General features: G+C 44.4%; 1 protein-coding gene across 4 annotated transcripts in view; it reads left to right on the forward strand.

Annotated features, from left to right (window-relative positions):
- The first annotated feature begins 6,284 nt into the window (after window positions 1–6,284).
- LOC134212544 (dual 3',5'-cyclic-AMP and -GMP phosphodiesterase 11-like) overlaps window positions 6,285–23,431 on the forward strand; it is a 390,689-nt gene continuing 373,542 nt past the window's right edge. For all 4 annotated transcript variants that reach the window (XM_062690522.1, XM_062690518.1, XM_062690523.1 and 1 more), the window contains exons 1-2: window positions 6,285–7,158; window positions 19,867–20,771. The gene's annotated coding sequence lies outside the window, so the exon portion shown is untranslated. The remainder of the gene's footprint in view (window positions 7,159–19,866; window positions 20,772–23,431) is intronic.

Consider the following 23,431-nt stretch of genomic DNA (forward strand, 5'->3'; position numbering starts at 1 on the left):
TTCCGGGGTAATTCCTGGAGGAACTTCCGGAGGAATTCCTGGAGGAACTCGGAGGAATTCCTGGAGAACTTCCGGAGGAATTCCTGAGGAACTTCGGAGGAATTCCTGGAGGAACTTCCGGAGGAATTCCTGGAGGAACTTCGGAGGAATTCCTGGAGGAACTTCGGAGGAATTCCTGGAGGAACTTCCGGAGGAATTCCTGGAGGAACTTCCGGAGGAATTCCTGGAGGAACTTCGGAGGAATTCCTGGAGGAACTTCCGGAGGAATTCCTGGAGGAACTTCCGGAGGAATTCCTGGAGGAACTTCGGAGGAATTCCTGGAGGAACTTCCGGAGGAATTCCTGGAGGAACTTCGGAGGAATTTCTGGAGGAACTTCAGGAGGAATTCCTGGAGGAACTTCCGGAGGAATTCCTGGAGGAACTTCGGAGGAATTCCTGGAGGAACTTCCGGAGGAATTCCTGGAGGAACTTCTGGAGGAACTTCCGGAGGAATTCCTGGAGGAACTTCCGGAGGAATTCCTGTAGGAACTTCCGGAGGAATTCCTGGAGGAACTTCCGGAGGAATTCCTGGAGGAACTTCCGGAGGAATTCCTGGAGGAACTTCCGGAGGAATTCCTGGAGGAACTTCCGGAGGAATTCCTGGAGGAACTTCCGGAGGAATTCCTGGAGGAACTTCCGGAGGAATTCTGGAGAAACTTTCGGAGGAACTTCCGGAGGAATTCCTGGAGGAACTTCTGTAGGAATTCCTGGAGGAACTTCCAAAGGAATTCCTGGAGGAACATCCGAAGGAATTCCAGGAGGAAAACCAGGAGGAATTCCTGGAGGAACTTCGGAGGAATTCCTGGAGGAGCTTCCAGAGGAATTCCTGCAGGAACTCTCGGAGGAATTCCTCGAAGAACTCCCAGAAGAATTCCTGGAGGAACTTCTGGAGGAATTCCTGGAGGAACTTCGGAGGAATTCCTGGAGGAACTTCCGGAGGAATTCCTGGAGGAACTTCCGGAGGAATTCCTGGAGGAACTTCCGGAGGAATTCCTGGAGGAACTTCGGAGGAATTCCTGGAGGAACTTCGGAGGAATTCCTGGAGGAACTTCCGGAGGAATTTCTGGAGGAACTTCCGAAGGAATTCCTGGAGAAACTTCCAAAGGAATTCCTGGAAGAACTTCCGAGGAATTCCTGGAGGAACTTCCGAGGAATTCCTGGAGGAACTTTGGAGGAATTCCTGGAGGAACTTCCGGAGGAATTCCTGGAGGAACTTCCGGAGGAATTCCTGGAGGAACTTCAGGAGGAATTCCTGGAGGAACTTCCGGAGGAATTCCTGGAGGAACTTCCGGAGGAATTCCTGGAGGAACTTCGGAGGAATTCCTGGAGGAACTTCCGGAGGAATTCCTGGAGGAACTTCGGAGAATTCCTGGAGGAACTTCGGAGGAATTCCTGGAGGAACTTCCGGAGGAATTCCTGGAGGAACTTCCGGAGGAATTCCTGGAGGAACTTCCGGAGAATTCCTGGAGGAACTTCGGAGGAATTCCTGGAGGAACTTCCGGAGGAATTCTGGAGGAACTTCCGGAGGAATTCCTGGAGGAACTTCCGGAGGAATTCCTGGAGGAACTTCCGGAGGAATTCCTGGAGGAACTTCGGAGGAATTCCTGGAGGAACTTCCGGAGGAATTCCTGGAGGAACTTCCGGAGGAATTCCTGGAGGAACTTCCGGAGGAATTCCTGGAGGAACTTCCGGAGGAATTGCTGGAGGAACTTCCGTAGGAATTCCTGGAGGAACTTCCATAGGAATTCCTGGAGGAGCTTCCGGAGGAATTCCTTGAGGAGGAACTTCCGGAGGAATTCCTGGAGGAACTACCGGAGGAATTGCTGGAGGAACTTCCGTAGGAATTCCTGGAGGAACTTCCGGAGGAATTCCTGGAGGAACTTCCGGAGGAATTCCTGGAGGCACTTCCGGAGCAATTTCCGGAGGAACTTCCGGAGGAATTCCTGGAGGAACTTCCGGAGGAATTCCTGGAGGAACTTCCGGAGGAATTCCTGGAGGAACTTCGGAGGAATTCCTGGAGGAACTTCGGAGGAATTCCTGGAGGAACTTCGGAGGAATTCCTGGAGGAACTTCCGGAGGAATTCCTGGAGGAACTTCCGGAGGAATTCCTGGAGGAACTTCCGGAGGAATTCCTGGAGGAACTTCCGGAGGAATTCCTGGAGGAACTTCCGGAGGAATTCCTGGAGGAACTTCCGGAGGAATTCCTGGAGGAACTTCCGGAGGAATTCCTGGAGGAACTTCGGAGGAATTCCTGGAGGAACTTCCGGAGGAATTCCTGGAGGAACTTCCGGAGGAATTCCTGGAGGAACTTCCGGAGGAATTCCTGGAGGAACTTCCGGAGGAATTCCTGGAGGAACTTCCGGAGGAATTCCTGGAGGAACTTCCGGAGGAATTCCTGGAGGAACTTCCGGAGGAATTCCTGGAGGAACTCGGAGGAATTCCTGGAGGAACTTCCGGAGGAATTCCTGGAGGAACTTCCGGAGGAATTCCTGGAGGAACTTCCGGAGGAATTCCTGGAGGAACTTCCGGAGGAATTCCTGGAGGAACTTCCGGAGGAATTCCTGGAGGAACTTCGGAGGAATTCCTGGAGGAACTTCCGGAGGAATTCCTGGAGGAACTTCCGGAGGAATTCCTGGAGGAACTTCCGGAGGAATTCCTGGAGGAACTTCCGGAGGAATTCCTGGAGGAACTTCCGGAGGAATTCCTGGAGGAACTTCGGGAGGAATTCCTGGAGGAACTTCCGGAGGAATTCCTGGAGGAACTTCCGGAGGAATTCCTGGAGGAACTTCCGGAGGAATTCCTGGAGGAACTTCCGGAGGAATTCCTGGAGGAACTTCCGGAGGAATTCCTGGAGGAACTTCCGGAGGAATTCCTGGAGGAACTTCGGAGGAATTCCTGGAGGAACTTCGGAGGAATTCCTGGAGGAACTTCCGGAGGAATTCCTGCAGGAACTTCTAGAGAAATTGCTAGTGGAACTCCCGAAGGAGTTCCTGGAGAACTCCCGGAGGAATTCCTGTAGAAACTTCCGGAGGAATTCCTGGAGGAACTTCGGAGGAATTCCTGGAGGAACTTCCGGAGGAATTCCTGGAGGAACTTCGGAGGAATTCCTGGAGGAACTTCGGAGGAATTCCTGGAGGAACTTCGGAGGAATTCCTGGAGGAACTTCCGGAGGAATTCCTGGAGGAACTTCCGGAGGAATTCCTGGAGGAACTTCGGAGGAATTCCTGGAGGAACTTCCGGAGGAATTCCTGGAGGAACTTCCGGAGGAATTCCTGGAGGAACTTCCGGAGGAATTCCTGGAGGAACTTCGGAGGAATTCCTGGAGGAACTTCCGGAGGAATTCCTGGAGGAACTTCGGAGGAATTCCTGGAGGAACTTCGGAGGAATTCCTGGAGAACTTCGGAGGAATTCCTGGAGGAACTTCGGAGGAATTCCTGGAGGAACTTCGGAGGAATTCCTGGAGGAACTTCCGGAGGAATTCCTGGAGGAACTTCCGGAGGAATTCCTGGAGGAACTTCCGGAGGAATTCCTGGAGGAACTTCGGAGGAATTCCTGGAGGAACTTCCGGAGGAATTCCTGGAGGAACTTCCGGAGGAATTCCTGGAGGAACTTCCGGAGGAATTCCTGGAGGAACTTCCGGAGGAATTCCTGGAGGAACTTCCGGAGGAATTCCTGGAGGAACTTCCGGAGGAATTCCTGGAGGAACTTCCGGAGGAATTCCTGGAGGAACTTCCGGAAGAATTCCTGCAGGAACTTCCGGAGGAATTCCTGGAGGAACTTCCGGAGGAATTCCTGGAGGAACTTCCGGAGGAATTCCTGGAGGAACTTCCGGAGGAATTCCTGGAGGAACTTCCGGAGGAATTCCTGGAGGAATTTCCGGAGGAATTCCTGGAAGAACTTCAGGAAGAATTCCTGGAGGAACTTCCGGAGGAATTCCTGGAGGAACTTGCCGAGGAATTCCTGGAGGAACTTCCGAAGGAACTCCTGGAGGAACTTCCGGGGAAAACATCCGGAGGAATTTCTGGAAGGAATTTCCGGAAGAAGTTTTGGAGGAACTTAGGGAGGAGTTTCTGGTTGAATTTCCGGAGAATTTCCTAGAGAAATTACCGGGAGAATTCCTCAAGTGACTTTCAGAGGAATATCTGGAGGATTGTCATGGAGAACTTCCCAAGGAGCTCATGGATGAACTTCCTGAGGAATTCGTTGAGGAACTGCCGAGAGAATTCCGGGATATTTTTAACTCTAGTTCACGCCGACTCACGCCGCCGGGCCACCGCCACTGATTTCCAGCGGCGTTACGCCGCCGCCGCTGGCTAGAAATGATCAATCGCGCCGCCGCCGTTAAAATTTCAATCGGCGCACAGGTCTAGTCCGTGTTTTCTTGTTGATCTTATTGAATGTTCGTTGCTTGTTTTTTTAACTAGCTTGAGCCTGACACCAACCTCTAAATTTTCGAAAGGGCCTATTCCCCTAAATTTACGGTGGATCATGGTGCACTGTTTGGTTTAGAGTCCCACACTGGTACTACAAGTTGTAGGTAAACAGGCGCTCAGTAGGTTGGGCTTGTACGCTTTGAGCGACTTTCGGTCACTTTGGTAGAACCTGATTGCAAATACGTGCAGCTTTTCATAGAAGTTGAATAGAACCCACTGTCAAAGCCCACCACATCCTAAGCGAGCCCCACAATTCGCAGTGGTCTGGGGTGGGGAGGTGTCGTCAAGTCCTTGTACATAGTATCTGCTGCCTCCAGGCAAGAACGTAGAGTCCTGATAAATTAAACTCTTTATACATTTTTGTATTAGTGTAACAGCAAGTGAAAAACTGAATCTAATCAAAATTCACATAAAGATCAAAAAAAATTTTCTGGACAATAATCAAAGCGTTTTAAAATTCACATTTAGTTTTCATTCGTGGCCGTGCGTTAGTCATCTTAGTGTGACGTGGAGTGTGGGTTCTACTCCCGCCCTTGCACTAGTAGAGAGAAAACCTTTCGTAATGCGTAAAAAAATCCGCTGATTCATGGGATACGTGAATATGTTCTTTTTGTAATCTAATGCTAGGTGGTCAGTATTCAGTCTATGCAACCCCTGGTCAAACACGGTGACCTGTTTTTTTTATCTTGGATGAAATATGCCGATATTCGTTAAGCCATTTGGCAACATTTGCCGATGATCAATTAAACATATTTGCTTGCTAAGAGCCTAGCCTAAATTCGATTTAAACATTCATCGTAAATCTATTTGCGCATGAGGAATCGATTGGTATGTTATAAATTCTTTTTATCAATACATTGAACGACTGACTAAAAAAGCATAGGATATTGAAGCCGGAATTATTCGACAGATTGGTCCAATCCCATTAGAGTCTCATTCTGCACTTTTCCGGAAGTACTAAAAGATTGCACTCAAATGCATAAAAAGTGTCCTACATCTAAAAATTGTAACAACGAAATGCTTCTTGCTTTAATGGCACACTTCCGAATCGCACGACACATGGCACAAAACACATCTCCCGGCCATCCAGCAGCCGGCAATAATGGTAGAGCTGCGTTTTAAAAGAAACACCAACAAAAACAAAACTACCGAATTCGTCGTCACCGCGCGCGCTCTCTGCCGTCGCTGATTTTGCGTTCTCTCGGGCGATCACCCATTTAGCGCATCGGCATGGCGAGCAGTTACGGAAATACACCCCACAGCAGCCTGCTGGGTTCGAACTTCGATGGATAAATATCTGGACTGAAATTTGTACAATGTTAAGCTGATGCTAAAGACACCCGTATCCAGATAACACATTATCATAAGTATGGATTAGAAGGTATAAAATACATTTAATAAAATTGTTACCGAGGACGAGCAAAGAAATACATTGGCATTGACCTATACATTTTCTAAGTGAAACTTTGTGTTTGCAGCAAATAATTTGGAAATGAGATCTCCTTGATAACCATCCATATCAGTTACATGAAATACCAGCGCGAATGCGTCACTTTTAAATTGAAGGTCAACATCATCGTACTTCCAAAATAAAATCAATTCCTACCACTATTGTTGAAAGCTTGGAATAGCAATGTCCCATTTCTGGGGTTCAATATCCAGGAAAAAGAAGAGCACATCCACAAAGATGTGGTGGCTTCTGTCTGTTCACAGTACACGAGCTCCAACAAGCTCCACAATCTTCAATCCAACGAAACCAAACACCCAACAGAGTCTGGCAAGAGGCGTCGTCCGCCCGTCAGATACCGATCGTCTTGCCGGTTGTTCGGACGTGTATTTGCGCGCGCTCTACCGCTTTGTACCTTTCCGAGTTCGAGTCGAGTGTTCAATTTCGTCATCGTTGTCGTGTGCGGGAAGAACCTTCTTCGTCATCGCGGTGTGTAAGCGCTTCACAGTGCTGTTGCTGCTTGGCTTTCTTCGTCTCCACGGTCTTGGATATTATTGTCATTGTAATATCTCTTGCAAACGCATCGCTGTCGGCATTTTTTTTACATTCGCATTCCGCGTGAAGTGCTACTGCGTCTGATTTTTTGCATCTTTATGAAAATCAACCACTTGGTGATGGTGTTGTGTGTCGATGCGTTTTGAAGAAATCGGCCGATATGACCTTCTGAGATCTGTCGCAGCCACGTCGAAGAAGTGTTATGAAATTGGATTCCAAGTTTTAAAAACCGCATTCATTCGAATCACGACGGGGCTATCGTTCGTTGAACGTAAGCTGCTCTGTGTGCAACGGTGCAAATTTTAATCCACTTTGACCTGACCGCTCGCAAACCTAGATTCGCACGAGAGTCCAATCCGCATTTTACGAGGAGTTCGCAAAACGTGACCGCCGCGATTGGTGCGAGATGTTGTCATCGTCTTCGTCTGCAGCAGCAACAGCATCATCATCCACCAACGAAACGGCTGTAGCACAAGAAGTGGTCCCGGCCTGAACAGCATTCTCGTTACAATCGAACAAAGTGCAGTGAAGGAAGAGAAAGTGTTGCATTTATTTGCTCTCCCTTTGGGAGAGACTAGAGTGATTACTGCGGTTTTTATTATTTCGGTGATAGTGTGGCGGTGCATTTCTGCGGGGGAAGAGAACAACTGCGCTCGCATTGTTAATACCGGTTCACTAACTCAGGTAGGTGATGAATTGTACCGTAGAATGTTTACAAATTGAATTTAAAAAAAAACTTTGTTTAAAACGAAGAATTAATAATAATAATAAGATCAGGTCATATTGACCCCAGAGCACAGACAAAAGGTTAATAAACCCATCCTTTTTGTTCGCGGGTTTTCGCTGGAGTTTCCCAAAGTTCTACAAATTTAATTGAAACGAATATTTGAAGAAAATTTGAAAACTGCCATCGTTCGTTGAACATGTTTTTTTTAACCATTTCATTTATTTGGTAGGCTCAGTCGTGTGTGACACTTTGCGGAGCCGCTATTCTTAAGTATGATATTTTTTACAATGAGTATCGTCTTATCATTAGCAGTTAGTAGGGAAGGGGGACGTAGACCATAATACTCGTGGTGACTCAAGGTTATAAATGACTTATTTCAGGACGGACGGGGTAGGAATTTGGGTTCAGGTTATTCAAGCTGCTCATCCGGGCATTTGACGTTGGAAACGGTTTTGCGTGGCGTCGGCTCGATTTTTGTTCGGCATGGAGCATCTTCCGGATGGCCAGGGCTTTGTGGTACACGGAACAGAAAAACAGAATCGAACGGAGAAAAAACTGAGAAAGAGAAAAACACGGGCATTAGACTTTGATATCAGCCGAGTGAAGAAAGGCATAGATGGCCTGCATATAATCCACATCGCGATCTCTCAATACACCTCTTATTTCCCTGAAGGGTTGTTCACCTCGGGCCACAAGGGTATCCAATAATTGCTCTCTGGAGGCGTCATTTTCCGAGCAGAATTAAATTACGTGATCGATATCATCGTAACCGGCTTCGCACCTACATAAGTTGCTATCGACAAGGTTTACATTGTAGAGATGTGCGTTTAATTGGACATAAGCCTCGACATCACGCGTATGAAGCCTCGACTCAAGTCCTCACCTCTGAACCACGCTCGCGCAGAAACTTTAGGAACTATAGAAAATAGCCACCGTCCAAGTTCGTTGTGTGACCAATTCATTTGCCAATTTTGAAGAGTACTCTGACGGACTAATGGGAAAAACTCGTTGCTCGAGATTTGTCTATCATAAACTTCACCTTCCTGTGCGCCCACCTTTGCTAGCGTGTTCGCTCTCTCATTGCCATAGATTAGGCAATGGGATGGGACCCATACAGAGGTAATCTTGAATGATCTTTCTACCAAATCACGCATCTGCTCTCTTATTTTTTTAAAGAAAGTAAGATGCATGCTTAACTGGTTTCATCGACCGGAGTACCTCGATAGAACTAAGACTATCCGAGAAGATGAAATAATGGTCTATGGGCTGATCGGAAATAATCCCCAAAGCGAAGTTAATTGATGCCAGCTCAGCAACATAAACCGAACACGGTTCCTGAAGTTTTCGGAAGGTGGTTGAATTAACATTGAAGACACCGAAGCCAGTGGATCCGTTGATGCGAGAACCATCAGTGAAATATCTGTTGTTGCAATTGACATGTTCATATTTTTCAGAAAAAATGGAGGGAATAGATATTTGTCGAAGATGATCTGGTATTCCTTGAATAGCGTGTTTCATGAACAGATCGTATTCAATGGAGGAACTGTCGTTGATGAAGTTAACTCGAGGTGGATTATAACATGGAAGACAAAGATCTGACGATATGTAGTTCAAGCATATTATCGAAATTTTCTAAGACAAGTGTGTTACTTGTCCCACATTTGATCAGTATTCTAAGTGAGAGTTCCCAGTAACGGTGCTTTAAATTTCTTAAATCTTTTAAATTAAAAAGCACCTCCAGGCTCATGTTATGCGTTGAATGCATACAGCCAAGAGCAATACGCAAACAACGATATTGAATTCGTTCCAATTTAATTAGGTGGCACTCAGCTGCTGAGAGGAAGCAGAAAGAGTCGTACTCTAAAACAGAGAGAATAGTCGTTCTATAGAGTTTAATGAGGTCTTCCGGGTGAGCACCCCACCACTTTCCGGATATAGAACGTAGAAAATGTATCCTTTTCCGGCATTTGTTTATCAAATAATCAATATGGGTTTTCCAGGTACACTTGGAATCAAACCAGACCCCACGGTATTTAGAAGATAAAGATTGGTTGATGTCATCATTCATCAGCTTTAGTTTCAGTTGAACTGGATTCCGCTTTCTAGTAAACACAACCAATTGAGTTTTTTGCGGTGAAAACTCGATCCTTAAATGTCTGGCCCAAACAGTCAGATTATCTAGTGTACTTTGCAATGGTCCATGCAAGGCATTTGCATATGGTTGAACACGTTTGAACAAGATAACAGCATTTTTTTTAAATAAAAACTACAATCAAAAAACCAAATGAACTTCCTATGGAAATTTTGAAGCAGTTCTCATAGAAATTCAAAAAGTATCCCATGGAAGTCCGGAAAAGTTTTTATTGAATTTGTGAGAAATCTCCGAAAAATTTCTGGTAATAGGTAAATTAAAAACAAACCGCGAAATTGAAATTGGTAGTAATATTTTTTGGGTCGCCAGTTAGCCTTGTGAGCAAAGGCGTAGGGTTGCCAATCTGGGGATGGCGAATTCGACTCTGGTCTCGGATGTTTTCGGGCAGGAAACATTCACGACTCCCTGGGCGCGCTTATTGTATCCATTGTACTTGCCACACAAGATACACGATAATGGAATGGCGGGCATAGAAAAGCTTTCAATTAATAACTGAGGAAATGCTAATAAAATACAAAGACAAGATACAATAGAAACATGGAGCCATCAAAGTTTTTCTTCAATACTTGTGTTTAGATCGGAACAGTTGACGCAAGGACTGAGCTACGGAAGAGGTGCAAGGAGGGACTTCGCAAAGTTATTAGAAACAATATTCAGGCGATTGTTCTATTATGGATAAACTGATTTGGTACACCACAAAGTTGTACCGAAAGGCTATCATTTCACTCCATAGAAGGCTCAAAGACCCATAATGTTATATACCAATCGACTCAGCTCGACGAACTGAGTAAATGTCTGTCTGTCCGTGTGTATGTGTGTGTGTGCGTGCACATGTGCCATAAAAAGCATTAGCCAATTTTTCACATAGAAATTTTAAACCGATTCTCTCACAACAAGTTACATTCGACAGATAATAAAGCGTTGTTGATCATTATAGAATTTTATAACGATTGCGCTTTAAAAAAAAGATCTAAATATTAAAATAGTTATGAAACATAGTAATTAAGTTATAGCATGTCATAAAATGCCTTGAAGTATCAACCCATGCAAGTTCTTCCACTCGATTTAGTACACGACTTTAGTAAAACAATTGAAACGCAAGCTTTGATTGCATGCAAGCTACGACGCATAACGCCATAACGTTTCTGCAGCTTTCTGGTATAATAAAAAAGCTCGCACAAAACTTAGTGATTTTAAAATTAATATCACAAATTATGAACCATTTCAACGAATTTCCCGATAATGCATTTGATTGTTTGATTGAGTTGTTTAATAATGCACGAGAAAGGCACAATCACTGCAAGGTAGATCAATCTGGATTTTTGAAATTGAATTACTAATAAAAACTTGGACCTTGTCCAGCGTAGGGGGGGCAGCAGGGACTTTGTCCAAGGGCTTGACGATCCCTCCCCAGGCCATCTGCGAGTTGTGGCGCCTGCCTAGGATGTGGTGGGGTTTGACAGTGGGCCCTGTTAAACCTCTATAAAAAGCTGCATGTATCCGCAAGTAGGCTCCGCCAAAGCGACCGTGTGCCGCTCAAAGCGCACAAGCCCAAGTCCTGGTGTTAGGTGGGACGCTAAACAGCCCTGACACGACGGCCCTCCGGCGAGACAGGAGGTTTGCGCAGGCCCAATAAGCCGCCTGGAAAACCAATAATTACGAACAATATAAGAGATAATGCGACTCGATATAATCGGCAAAGACCTAGGCGACGAATAAAGGATCACGATTGGAAGTTTGGAACATGGAACTGCAAGTCGCTAGGTTTCGCAGGTTGCGACAGGATGATTTACGATGAATTACATCCCCGCAACTTCGACGTCGTGGCGCTGCAGGAGATTTGCTGGACAGGACAGAAGGTGTGGAAAAGCGGGCATCGGGCGGCTACCTTCTACCAAAGCTGTGGCACCACCAACGAGCTGGGAACCGGCTTCATAGTGCTGGGAAAGATGCGCCAACGCGTGATTGGATGGCAGCCAATCAACGCAAGGATGTGCAAGCTGAGGATTAAAGGCCGTTTCTTCAACTATAGCATCATCAACGTGCACTGCCCACACGAAGGGAGACCCGACGACGAGAAAGAAGCGTTCTACGCACAGCTGGAGCAGACATACGATGGATGCCCACTGCGGGACGTCAAAATCGTCATCGGTGACATGAACGCACAGGTAGGAAGAGAGGAAATGTATAGACCGGTCATCGGACCGGATAGTCTGCACACCGTATCGAATGACAACGGCCAACTATGCATAAACTTCGCAGCCTCCCGCGGAATGGTAGTCCGAAGCACCTTCTTTCCCCGCAAAAATATCCACAAGGCCACATGGAGATCACCTAACCAAGAAACGGAAAACCAAATCGACCACGTTCTAATCGACGGTAAATTCTTCTCCGACATCACGAACGTCCGCACTTACCGCAGTGCGAATATTGAATCCGACCACTACCTCGTTGCAGTTTGCCTGCGCTCAAAACTCTCGACGGTGTACAACACGCGTCGAAGTCGGACGCCGCGGCTTAATATTGGGCGGCTACAAGACGGTAGACTAGCCCAAGAATACGCGCAGCAGCTGGAAGTGGCACTCCCAACGGAAGAGCAGCTAGGCGCAGCGTCTCTTGAAGATGGCTGGAGAGATATTCGATCCGCCATTGGTAGCACCGCAACCGCTGCACTTGGCACGGTGCCCCCGGATCGGAGAAACGACTGGTATGACGGCGAATGTGAGCAGTTAGTAGAAGAGAAGAATGCAGCATGGGCGAGATTGCTGCAACACCGCACGAGAGCGAATGAGGCACGATATAAACAGGCGCGGAACAGACAAAACTCGATTTTCCGGAGGAAAAAGCGTCAGCAGGAAGATCGAGACCGTGAAGAGACGGAGCAACTGTACCGCACTAATAACACACGAAAGTTCTATGAGAAGTTGAACCGTTCACGTAAGGGCCACGTGCCACAGCCCGATATGTGTAAGGACATAAACGGGAACCTTCTTACGAACGAGCGTGAGGTGATCCAAAGGTGGCAGCAGCACTACGAAGAGCACCTGAATGGCGATGTGGCAGACGAAGATGGCGGTATGGTGATGGACCTAGGGGAACGCGCGCAGGACATAATTCTACCGGCCCCGGATCTCCAGGAAATCCAGGAGGAGATTGGTCGGCTGAAGAACAACAAAGCCCCTGGGGTTGACCAACTACCAGGAGAGCTATTTAAACACGGTGGTGAGGCACTGGCTAGAGCACTGCACTGGGTCATTACCAAGATTTGGGAGGAGGAAGTTTTGCCGCAGGAGTGGATGGAAGGTGTCGTGTGTCCCATCTACAAAAAGGGCGATAAGCTGGATTGTAGCAACTACCGCGCAATCACATTGCTGAACGCCGCCTACAAGGTACTCTCCCAAATTTTATGCCGTCGACTAGCACCAATTGCAAGGGAGTTCGTGGGGCAGTACCAGGCGGGTTTTATGGGCGAACGCTCCACCACGGACCAGGTGTTCGCCATTCGCCAAGTACTGCAGAAGTGCCGCGAATACAACGTGCCCACACATCATCTATTCATCGACTTCAAAGCCGCATATGATACAATCGATCGGGACCAGCTATGGCAGCTAATGCACGAAAACGGATTTCCGGATAAACTGACACGGTTGATTAAAGCGACGATGGATCGGGTGATGTGCGTAGTTCGAGTTTCAGGGGCATTCTCGAGTCCCTTCGAAACCCGCAGAGGGTTACGGCAAGGTGATGGTCTTTCGTGTCTGCTATTCAACATCGCTTTGGAAGGTAATACGAAGAGCAGGGATTAACACGAGTGGCACAATTTTCAATAAGTCCGTCCAGCTATTTGGCTTCGCCGACGACATAGATATTATGGCACGTAACTTTGAGAAGATGGAGGAAGCCTACATCAGACTGAAGAGGGAAGCCAAGCGGATTGGACTAGTCATCAACACGTCGAAGACGAAGTACATGATAGGAAGAGGTTCAAGAGAAGACAATGTGAGCCACCCACCGCGAGTTGGCATCGGTGGTGATGAAATCGAGGTGGTAGAAGAATTTGTGTACTTGGGCTCACTGGTGACTGCCGAAAATGATACCAGCAGAGAAATTCGGAGGCGTATAGTGGCTGGAAATCGTGCATACTTTGGACTCCGCAAGACGCTTCGATCGAATAGAGTTCGCCGCCGTACCAAACTGACCATCTACAAAACGCTCATTAGACCGGTAGTCCTCTACGGACACGAGACCTGGACGATGCTCGTGGAGGACCAACGCGCACTCGGAGTTTTCGAAAGGAAAGTGCTGCGTACCATCTATGGTGGGGTGCAGATGGCGGACGGTACATGGAGGAGGCGAATGAACCACGAGTTGCATCAGCTGTTGGGAGAACCATCCATCGTTCACACCGCGAAAATCGGACGACTGCGGTGGGCCGGGCACGTAGCCAGAATGTCGGACAATAACCCGGTGAAAATGGTTCTCGACAACGATCCGACGGGCACAAGAAGGCGAGGTGCGCAGCGGGCAAGGTGGATCGATCAGGTGGAAGATGACTTGCGGACCCTCCGTAGACTGCGTGGCTGGCGACGTGTTGCCATGGACCGAGCCGAATGGAGAAGACTCTTACATACCGCACAGGCCACTTCGGCCTTAGTCTGAATAAATAAATAAAATTGTCCAGCGTAGAGTCTGGTATGCCCTTAAGGCCCTCTACAATAGTGAGATAAGCTCCTTCCTAGCCCGTGCTCCAAGACAGAATTCATTGAGGTACTCTCTATTTTTTTTTATATAAATGAAAATAAGCGTAATCCATACGATACATGAAAAAGGGACCTAAAAACTAACGCGATATATGGCTCTCCAAAAAGTTATCTAAAGTTAGCGTTATTCCGTGAAACTTTCCAACTCATATCAAGCATCCTACAAGACGTTTAGGAAGCTTCCGAGTCTCTTGAAAGGATGCTTCCGAGCCTTTTGAAACAAACCTTCCGAGCCTCTTGAAAAAAGGCTTCCGAGGCTCTTGAAATGAGGCTTCCGAGCGTTATGGAAGAAAGCTTCCGAGTCTTTTGAAAGGAGGCTTCCTCCTCTTAAAAGGAGGCTTCTAAGCCCCTTAAAAGAAGGCTTCTAAGCCTCTTAAAAGGAAACTTCTGTGCATCTTGAAGGGGGCTACGAGCCTCTTGAAAATAAAAGAAATCCTCTCAAATGAAGGCTTTTGGAACCATTAAATTCAATATTTTAGTGCAGCATATTCTTAATACATATATTATTCAATATTTTGTTTCGAACAAGTAGATTGAATTAGAAGTTTTTTTTTTAAATTTTGTCCAACAGCCTTGGTGGGCAGGATTACACAGACTTTGATTATGAACATTATGCACAACACAAAGTTTTGAAATAAACAATCTATTCAATTATCAAAACTTTATAGATATTTTTTATTGGAATTGTAATGCATCCACCATAACGCATTTTTGTCCAAAGTACCCCCTGGGATCAGCGAAGGTACTTCCAGGGGTACATGTACCCCAGGTTTAAGACCGGTGCTCTAAGAATCATGATCTCCAGCGGTGTTTCAAGCGTCCAGTGGAGGAGCCATCATTTGATTTGGAGCCCGAATTCCAAAAACAGCAAGTTCGGAAGAATTCATATATTTTCTTGCCCATTTTTACCGTAGCCCAATCTGTACGACAAACGCCCAAAAAAACTCACTAATTAACATCGAGGTTCCAGCAATGATGGCCAGTTAAAATGCTACACACCGTACACGACACACTGCAAGATCCAATAAATATCATGAAGATCAGTTGGCACTTTTTAATTCTCTGATCAACCACCTAGCGAAGAGCCGGCTCTAGCAAAAGAGGTGAATGTAACCCACCCCGAACGACTGGCCGTGATCAGCAGACATGGGTACTCTGGTGACTGACTGCTCTTCTGGAAATGTCGCTTGTAACCATCAAGCGTCGTAAAAATTTTGGTGTGAGATTTATTTTGGCTGCAATTTTCTAAATCCGGTTGCGACCAAGATGATTGCCCAAGCACTTTTTGAAATCCATTTTTTCACGACTTTTCAAAAAAGCATTATTACGTGTTATCTGTAATATTTTTATATGACTACTCACGGGCAATGCATTTGCGACTTCTTGCACTACCAAATAACACAAAGTTTGCATAAATTGCGATGAAAAGTAAAAAGTTATCAAGGTTTTGCCTTAGGGGGGGCATATTATACCGTCTTACCCTAGATCCGATAGGCGCCGATAAAACTCACTCCTGACGGAATCCAAGTTTCAAAGTGCTCGCGTTTTCGGGGGCACACCACTCGATACGGAGGCGGTGCACAACTGTCATTTTTGTTGATTTAGCTTTGCTGCGTCGCAGCATGCGTGAAAAAAATAAAAATGACAGTTGTACGTTGCTTCCGTATCGAGTGGTGTGCCCCCGAAAACGCGAGCACTTTGAAACTTGGATTCCGTCAGGAGCGACCTTAAGCGTTGGAGACCATATTTGTTTTGAACTGCTGCGTAAAGCATGTTTGTGATGTACTTTTCAGTAATTTATGTGGCGTTTCTGTCTGATTTGTTTTTTTTTAAATGAAAAACAACTATATGTTTCGATCCTTATTGAATCTTTTTCAAGGATTCGAAATAAAAACAGAATTTTTCATAAAGCATAGAACTCCTTTGCGAAAAACGTCTCTTACGGTAATGCTACATATCGTGAGTGCAGACAGAGAGGTTTTTTTTCTCGTTTAGCTTTGGATTCAATCCCTGACCCTGTGACTCGAAGGCTAAATAAGGCCTTGTATGGCCATCCCGTTGGTTACCGGTGGCTGTAGGCCAACAATCTGGGGTTCACGATGATTACTCGATATAAGTTATTATCATCCGTGGAAATTAAGAACGCTATGAACACTTGACTTCATTGTCATTGATGCAACGATGATTATCAGCGCTTCTTTCTGACTCAAACGTAGCTTTTCTCCGGGACCCGATGGATTTCCCTCGGTTCTTCTGATAAGACATATGGATGTTCTGGTGACCCCGATACTTCTTATTTTTCAAGCATCTGTTAACAGTGGTACATTTCCTGCTTGCTGGAAAACTACAAGCATGTTTCCGATACACAAGAAAGGCAACAAACGTAACATTCATAACTACCGTGGTATCGCTTATTTAAATGCAGTTTCCAAATTATTCTATCTGATGATTTTGGCCCATTGCAAACCGTTTCGCAGTAACGACCAAAATGGCTCTGCTTGACTTCCTATATAACCGATAGTATGGTTCAACATGCACAGACTGATGTGATCTACACGGAACAGGCCACTGCATTCGATAAAGTGAACCTCGATATTGCGATTGCAAAAATGCAGAAGTTTGGCATTAACGGTTGTTTTCGTTCATACCTCACACACCGTAAGACTGTGGTTGTAATCGGATATTGCCAGGCACCCAGTTCTATTTCAACATCAGGTATACCTCAAGGTAGCCACATGGGTCCGTTCCTGTTTCTACTGTACTTCAACGACGTGCATCTAGCTCTGAAGGCTCCACGACTGTCATTTGCAGACGACCTGAAAATGTTTGGCTCATTCGCTCTACTAAGGATTGTCGCTTTCTCCAGCAACAGTTTGAAGTGTTCGCTGATTGGTGCAGGATCAACCGTATGATGGTACACCCAAAGAAATGTTCAGTAATTTTTTTTTCGCGGATTAATTATCGTTTACTGAATACAGAAATCGAACGCATGGACCATATCCCAAATAACAATATAAGTTTTATAACGCTCTTGAAGATCATAATTTACTCTACGAGGGTGTTATAAAACCAACATAAAATCAAAATGTTACTGGGGATCAAGCATTTGGGAGTAATCATGGATTCCCAACTCCCATTTAAGCACATATATCGTACGTTATGGACAAGGATTCTCGATCTCTCGGATGCATTTTCAGAGTTGCTAAAAAATTTACTGACATATATTGCCTAAAAGTGTTATACTGCTCCTTATCGCGTTCCATCTTAGAATATTGTTCTGAGGTATGGAGCCCAAACTACAACAACGGCGTTGAAAGAATTGAGTCGGTAAAATGCAGGTTTTTGCGCTTCGCACTACATAAGTTACCCTGGGCCTGGAGGAACCATGTTCAACTGCCTAGTTACTACGATCGTTGTCAACTAATTCATCTGGAGCCCCTGCTTGTGCGAAGAAATACGACGAGGGCTTTGTTTGTTGCTGACGCTCTTCAAGGTCGCTCAGATTGACCATCGCTTCTTGGGCAAGTGAACATCAACGTTGCCCCTCGGTCTTTGAGAAATAACTCCTTGCTCCGTTTACCGTTTCAACGCACCAATTACAGCATGTAGGGGAAGAGGCCCCAAAACGCCCCCCGGGGCAAAACGACTTCCGGGCATTCACTTATATTTACCATGTTTGAGATATTATGTAGATTAGGCGAAAAAAGTGTCAAAATAATAGATAGGAATGTAGGAAAAACTGAAATTTTCTACATTTTGATGAAACACCTAACAGGGCAAGGTAAAACTCCCTAGTGGAACTATCCTACAATGTACTCGCGTCTACACGCACTGTCCATACCAGAATGCTGATGCGCCGACGAGTGGTACGTTGTTCCCTAAGAGCTGCCGGCTAAAAGGCGTTTTGCCTCATGAGTTTTCCGGAAACGAAATATCACCACTTTTTTGAAATGTGAATATTATCAATATGAATGAGATTTTTTCTAATTTTAATATGGCAATTTAATATGGCAATATAGCTAATATTGTTTATCTGTTGCGTGAGGTAGAAACACCCATGAAAATCGTTATAGCTAAGCATTAAAGCAGTCTATTCTTAGCTAGGGCATATTGCCCCTCCTTTCCATACGGTGCGATGATTGGACTGCAAAGGATATTTAACAGAGTCGCTTCAGCGTTCGACTTTAGGGTTAGTCGCCTAAACCTAAGACGTCGGTTTTCCAGTTTGTTTGCTTCTCGTTCATAGTTCTTCGATTCTGTTTTTTCGTAACATGTTAAACCGCTTTAGTATTCTTCATTGTAGCCTTATCTAACATCATTTGGGCTGTAGCATGCCTGTTGATATACATATAAATATAAATATAAATATTATTTTATTATAACAATTGACATCAAATTTGGGAAAATACGCGTCATTCATATAATATGACCTGTTCAAAATATGAATTATCAGCCCGGAATATAACGACAATGCCAGGGAAATGGAAACTTTTTTCCTTGCTGATTTGAATAAATCCTCACCCTACCTCTCCTGAGATGCAGTGAATATCAACATCTCCTGAGTAGAGTAACTGGTCTCTAAGTACTGTGCTTATTATCAAAAAATCTGGGAAGGTAAGATTGTGTTAGGATGCTCGCCATAACGAACGATATTTCTCCCACCAAGACTGATTTGACTAACAGATACTACACATTTAATGATTCCAGTGAGCATTTTTTCCCGTAAAAAGACACAACGTCGGGTAAATCATAAACTCGTTGTGAAAAAATAAGCCTGAGTAGCCGTTTAATCAATACAGTTATGTGTTACTGAGTTTCTTACCTCGGATATTTGTTGACTTCCGATAGGATTCGTTCTATCGTCGAATCGACGCAATACTCAATCACGAATCGGCCAAATTCTATTCGTGCTTTGTGTCGATTTTCAGGCATAGCAAATTATTATTGGCGCTTCAGCGAATTCTAATACCATTTGAATCATTTGTTTGAGAAACTGCAGTCCATTTTTCACAATTTCGAGAAAACAACAAAAAACTGTTTTTGAACAAATTGGCACCGAACCTATCGATTTTTTCGATACAGATCAATAGTTTTTGGCAAAACTCAACACCCTGGGGCACTTCTGGTGCAAAAACTGTAAGTAGTACTCCACAATTGTTCTTCAAAGTGCGTGGACATATGTAGTTTCTCAAACAAACGAAAAAAATTCATACATTTCTGAACAAACTTTTATTTTTGGTATTTTTTGCCAGAATACGTATTTTTGGACGAGGGTCCAGAATATATAAAAATCTCATTTTGGCCAAAAATGTTACATATGCAGTTTCTCAAACAAACGGTTCATTTATACAATTTTTTTTCCTGTGGTTTTTGTGGAGACACAGAGGTAAAAATGGTCGTCAAACAGCATACATTATGTTTCCGTATTCCTAACAGTAAATTAGGGGTAGCTGTAGAAAAACCATACATCTCATTTTTGAATTCAAACTCCGAAATTATAAATTACTAAAGGTCGAATCGCAAAAATCTACCAAGTGCATGTTGGCACGCTTCTAAAAAATGACAAAAAATAACACCTATCTGGAGCTCCTTCATTACTATCTTATCTTTCGGCATCGAAAATCGCAACACACATAATATGAAAAGTTCCTACTAACCGTTATGTGCGCCTCGATACTATTCAAATGAACCCCAACTAGTCGCTTATCTAATCCACACTGCTCAATATTAATGACCCATTTATCTTCTTCCAGGTCGGCTGCTTTTTTTCGGTGCGATTGGAACTGAATTCGCTCGTTGCCACTCTGCGTTTAAAACAGCTGTGCAGTCGCATTCGGTTCGCAATAACCTAGCCTACCTGGCTGCAACTTAAGCAACCTGGTGATAGTGCGGTAGCGTTGTTCCTGCTTTCAAATAGCGATAAACCTGTCCCTGGAAGAAACGTGGAGGAAATTCAGAAAATAATAGCGAAATAAATATTCCGGCAACGGAAGCCAGCGCCGTTCTGGGAAGCTGTACCTACGCGAGCAGCATCAGAAGGTTGCCGCCCGTTGTTGTTGTCGCGCAGTAGGTAGCGTAATTGTGAAAGTGTGTCTTTGAAGGTTGCCTGCCCGGCAGCCTAGCTGCTAGTAGTGGAGGACGACGACGACGACGGTGCGCGTTTGTCAGTGATTCGCCCATGGTGTATAATTCGTGGTTGGTTGAACATTGGATCAACAGGGAAACAGCCGGCGGGAATAAGGAAGATACGAAGAAGAAATAAGTTCATTAATTAGTTCGCGAATTGAATGGAGTCTGATATCGGGATCGGTCGGTGTGTATAAATCGCCCCGCAGGAGCACTGTGTTTCTCTTAGAGAGGGGGCGGCTCGTGGATGTGATGCTACACTGTATCAACTGTTAGTGTAACATTGTTTTCGTTTGAGTAGCAGTAAACAGTGCTCCGAAGTATCATGTGAAGTCAGTTGCGTTTGTTTACGAGAAAAGTGCTGGAGAGATAAATTTCGGCGAGGGCCAGGAAAATTGTGGGCGATTACACGCTCGGTGTCGGTACGTGGTGATTTGTTTGGACATTTCTACAGTTGTATTTCATCAGTTGGCACATCAATTCGATTAAATCGACGTTAATTACTTATCAAATCTAATTGCGAGAGCTTAAGGTAAGTGCTTTGAAAAACCATTAAAAGGAAAAAATAAGAAAAATTATCATTCTGTACAGCTCGAACAGGATTTCTGCGGGACTTCGCTCTGATTTTTTAGAGGAAGTTAGAATGAAAGCAGAAATTTTTGTTAATATACCGCAAAAACTCTGCTTTGATTATTCATTGAATAATGCTTGCATGAATTTCTAAAGCGATCAGAAATTCATAAAGGAAATTCCGGATTTATTCCCGGGAGATTTTTTGCGGGGATTCTCGGAGAAGTGTCTACGTCTTATGTACAATATTGCACATACTGACATCTTAAACCCAAATACTAACTCAAGATACCGTAGCAATCCTGACTACGATTTATTCTTTAAGACTGCCTTCAAACCAGCATAAACCCTGAATGATACTCTGGCGCTCTTGCCGTTTGAATACATCCAGGTCGATTGGTTGATTGGCGAACACCGAAGGCGAAAGTATTTAAAATTCTTCGAAATCGAATTGAACGCAGATTTGAGAAGTCTACTTGGCCCAATGGAATTGTTCATCAGTAATTTACCGATGTTAGCATTAGTGCGAATTTTTAGCGACGCAAGCCTCCACTAACGATTACCGATCCATTGATGGAACAACAGCAGCCGTCCCGGTCCTACGCTTGGCTGTGAATGGGCCATCCAAAAGCCGATAAGAGGCAAGTATAGACGAAAACATTTGCTTTGTCCGATAATGTCCCGTCTTCCAGTACAATCGTACCGCAGCACCCAGGATTGTAAGCTTATCTCATCTCGTTCGAATGACAACCAATTCCTGTACTATCGGAATGCTCATGGGATGAATTGTGACGTTAACGAATATCGCTTGTGTCGCACTGATGACTGTTACGGTATCATCGAAATCACCGATACCATTTGATTGCCGTAAATACAAACAGATTTTCAGTTACTTATTGGACGTTTTTCACTGCGATGGAGACTCGCACAATGGCCGGAAAACCATAGTCCAGCAAATGATTGCAGTCGATCAATGGGGACGGTGAAACGATATGCAGAGTAATATCTCAGCTTCAATCATCGATAAACCCTGGCCCAGACGGTAGTCCGTATTTTTTTTCGAAGGCAACTTGTCCATATGTTCCTAATTTACGAGAAAGGTGATAGTGAAGACATCAATAGCTCTCGCCACTGTTAGTATCTGTTCGCTTAGTTTCGAATGTGTTCTATTCGAACTGACAACCTCTTTTACCACTTTCAGCAGCACATTAACAAAGATTGGCCTGGTTTCATCTCCAGATGATTGCCAACACAAATGTGTTGTGTTTGACATCCTATAGATCACAGACCATTTAGCGGTCAAATATTAAACCAACGTCATTTATACAAATTTGGCAGGGGTACTCAAAATCACGCCATATCCATTGGCGAACTTGAAAGGTTTGGCAAATGCGGCTCTTTTAGCTTTACTTTAGCTTTTCTCCTATTTGGTGGGACGGACTCTAGTGGCCACTTTTCCATTATATTTTGACATTCCTTGGGGAGTCTCTTTCTTGGTTTTTGCCAATGACGTCAATTTTGTGCTAGAAGAAACCCGATTTACGTATGCCTTCAAATATTCTATCTGGAAACCCTGATTTCCGCATTGAGTCTCATTCTATTTCTAACAACCCTGTGAGCTATAATATTGAGGAAGCATACAATAAATTCGTGATGAAATTTCAGTCACCGAACAATATTAGCAACAAAAATATGCACGTTCCACGACAACGTGATGCCAGAGAGTATTTTCATAATATTTTCATATTATTGGTTGAGAAGATATATAAACCCGTCTAAATTCCTTCCAAAAACTTAAAAACAATATTTTTTAACTTTTTGAAACCGAGAGAATAACATGATAGCGTCAACGTATAAGACAGATGAAGGATTATTTTCATACTACTTACGTAATTACTTACTTACTTTCATACTTATTATACGAGAAAGGCAAAAAGGCTCCTGGCCTTTAGGCAGCACGGTGCGGCTAAAAGTTCTTAGGCCGAGGTGATTTTTTGTTCGGTTTGAGGATACTTTTTTAAATGTATTCTAATATGTTCATATAAGTTCTAGTGCTACAAACAAATATAAAGGATTGAAGTGCGTGAGTTTAGCATTATTGTGTGGTGATGAACAGCTCCGTGCATTGATTGTATAGAGCACTGCGACGATTTCAGGTAGGTGTTTATTTGATGATACTGTTTTGTGAAAGGGGAAAGATTCACTCCGGCTCTGTAGTATTTATTGCAACAAAGAGCGAAAGTTTGAAATCTGCATTTTGATTTTCTATAATTGGATCAATTAGGAGTAAAATAAATGGTTGAAAAATATTGAGTATTATGCGAGATGAATGAGAGACTTAATTGAAATTATCAAGCATAAACATACGACCTCCAAACAGTAGGTATGAATCATTAGTTTTCTGTGAAGTGAGCCGGGAATTGGGTCCATAGGCCTAAGTAGTGATTTACCATACGTCTGATAATAAATAAAAAACGAACAGTGGGTAATGTCTGTGACATAACCGCGAAGTGGACGTAGGACTTGACTTGACCATGCCTTTGAAGATGTATAATATATCCAAATCTCTCACGCCACCTAATTTGTATTAAAAAAATCGGCGATAACAGCCCAAACATTATT

The sequence above is a fragment of the Armigeres subalbatus genome, chromosome 2 (genome assembly GCF_024139115.2).
Source record: "Armigeres subalbatus isolate Guangzhou_Male chromosome 2, GZ_Asu_2, whole genome shotgun sequence".
NCBI classification, from domain to species: domain Eukaryota; kingdom Metazoa; phylum Arthropoda; class Insecta; order Diptera; family Culicidae; genus Armigeres; species Armigeres subalbatus.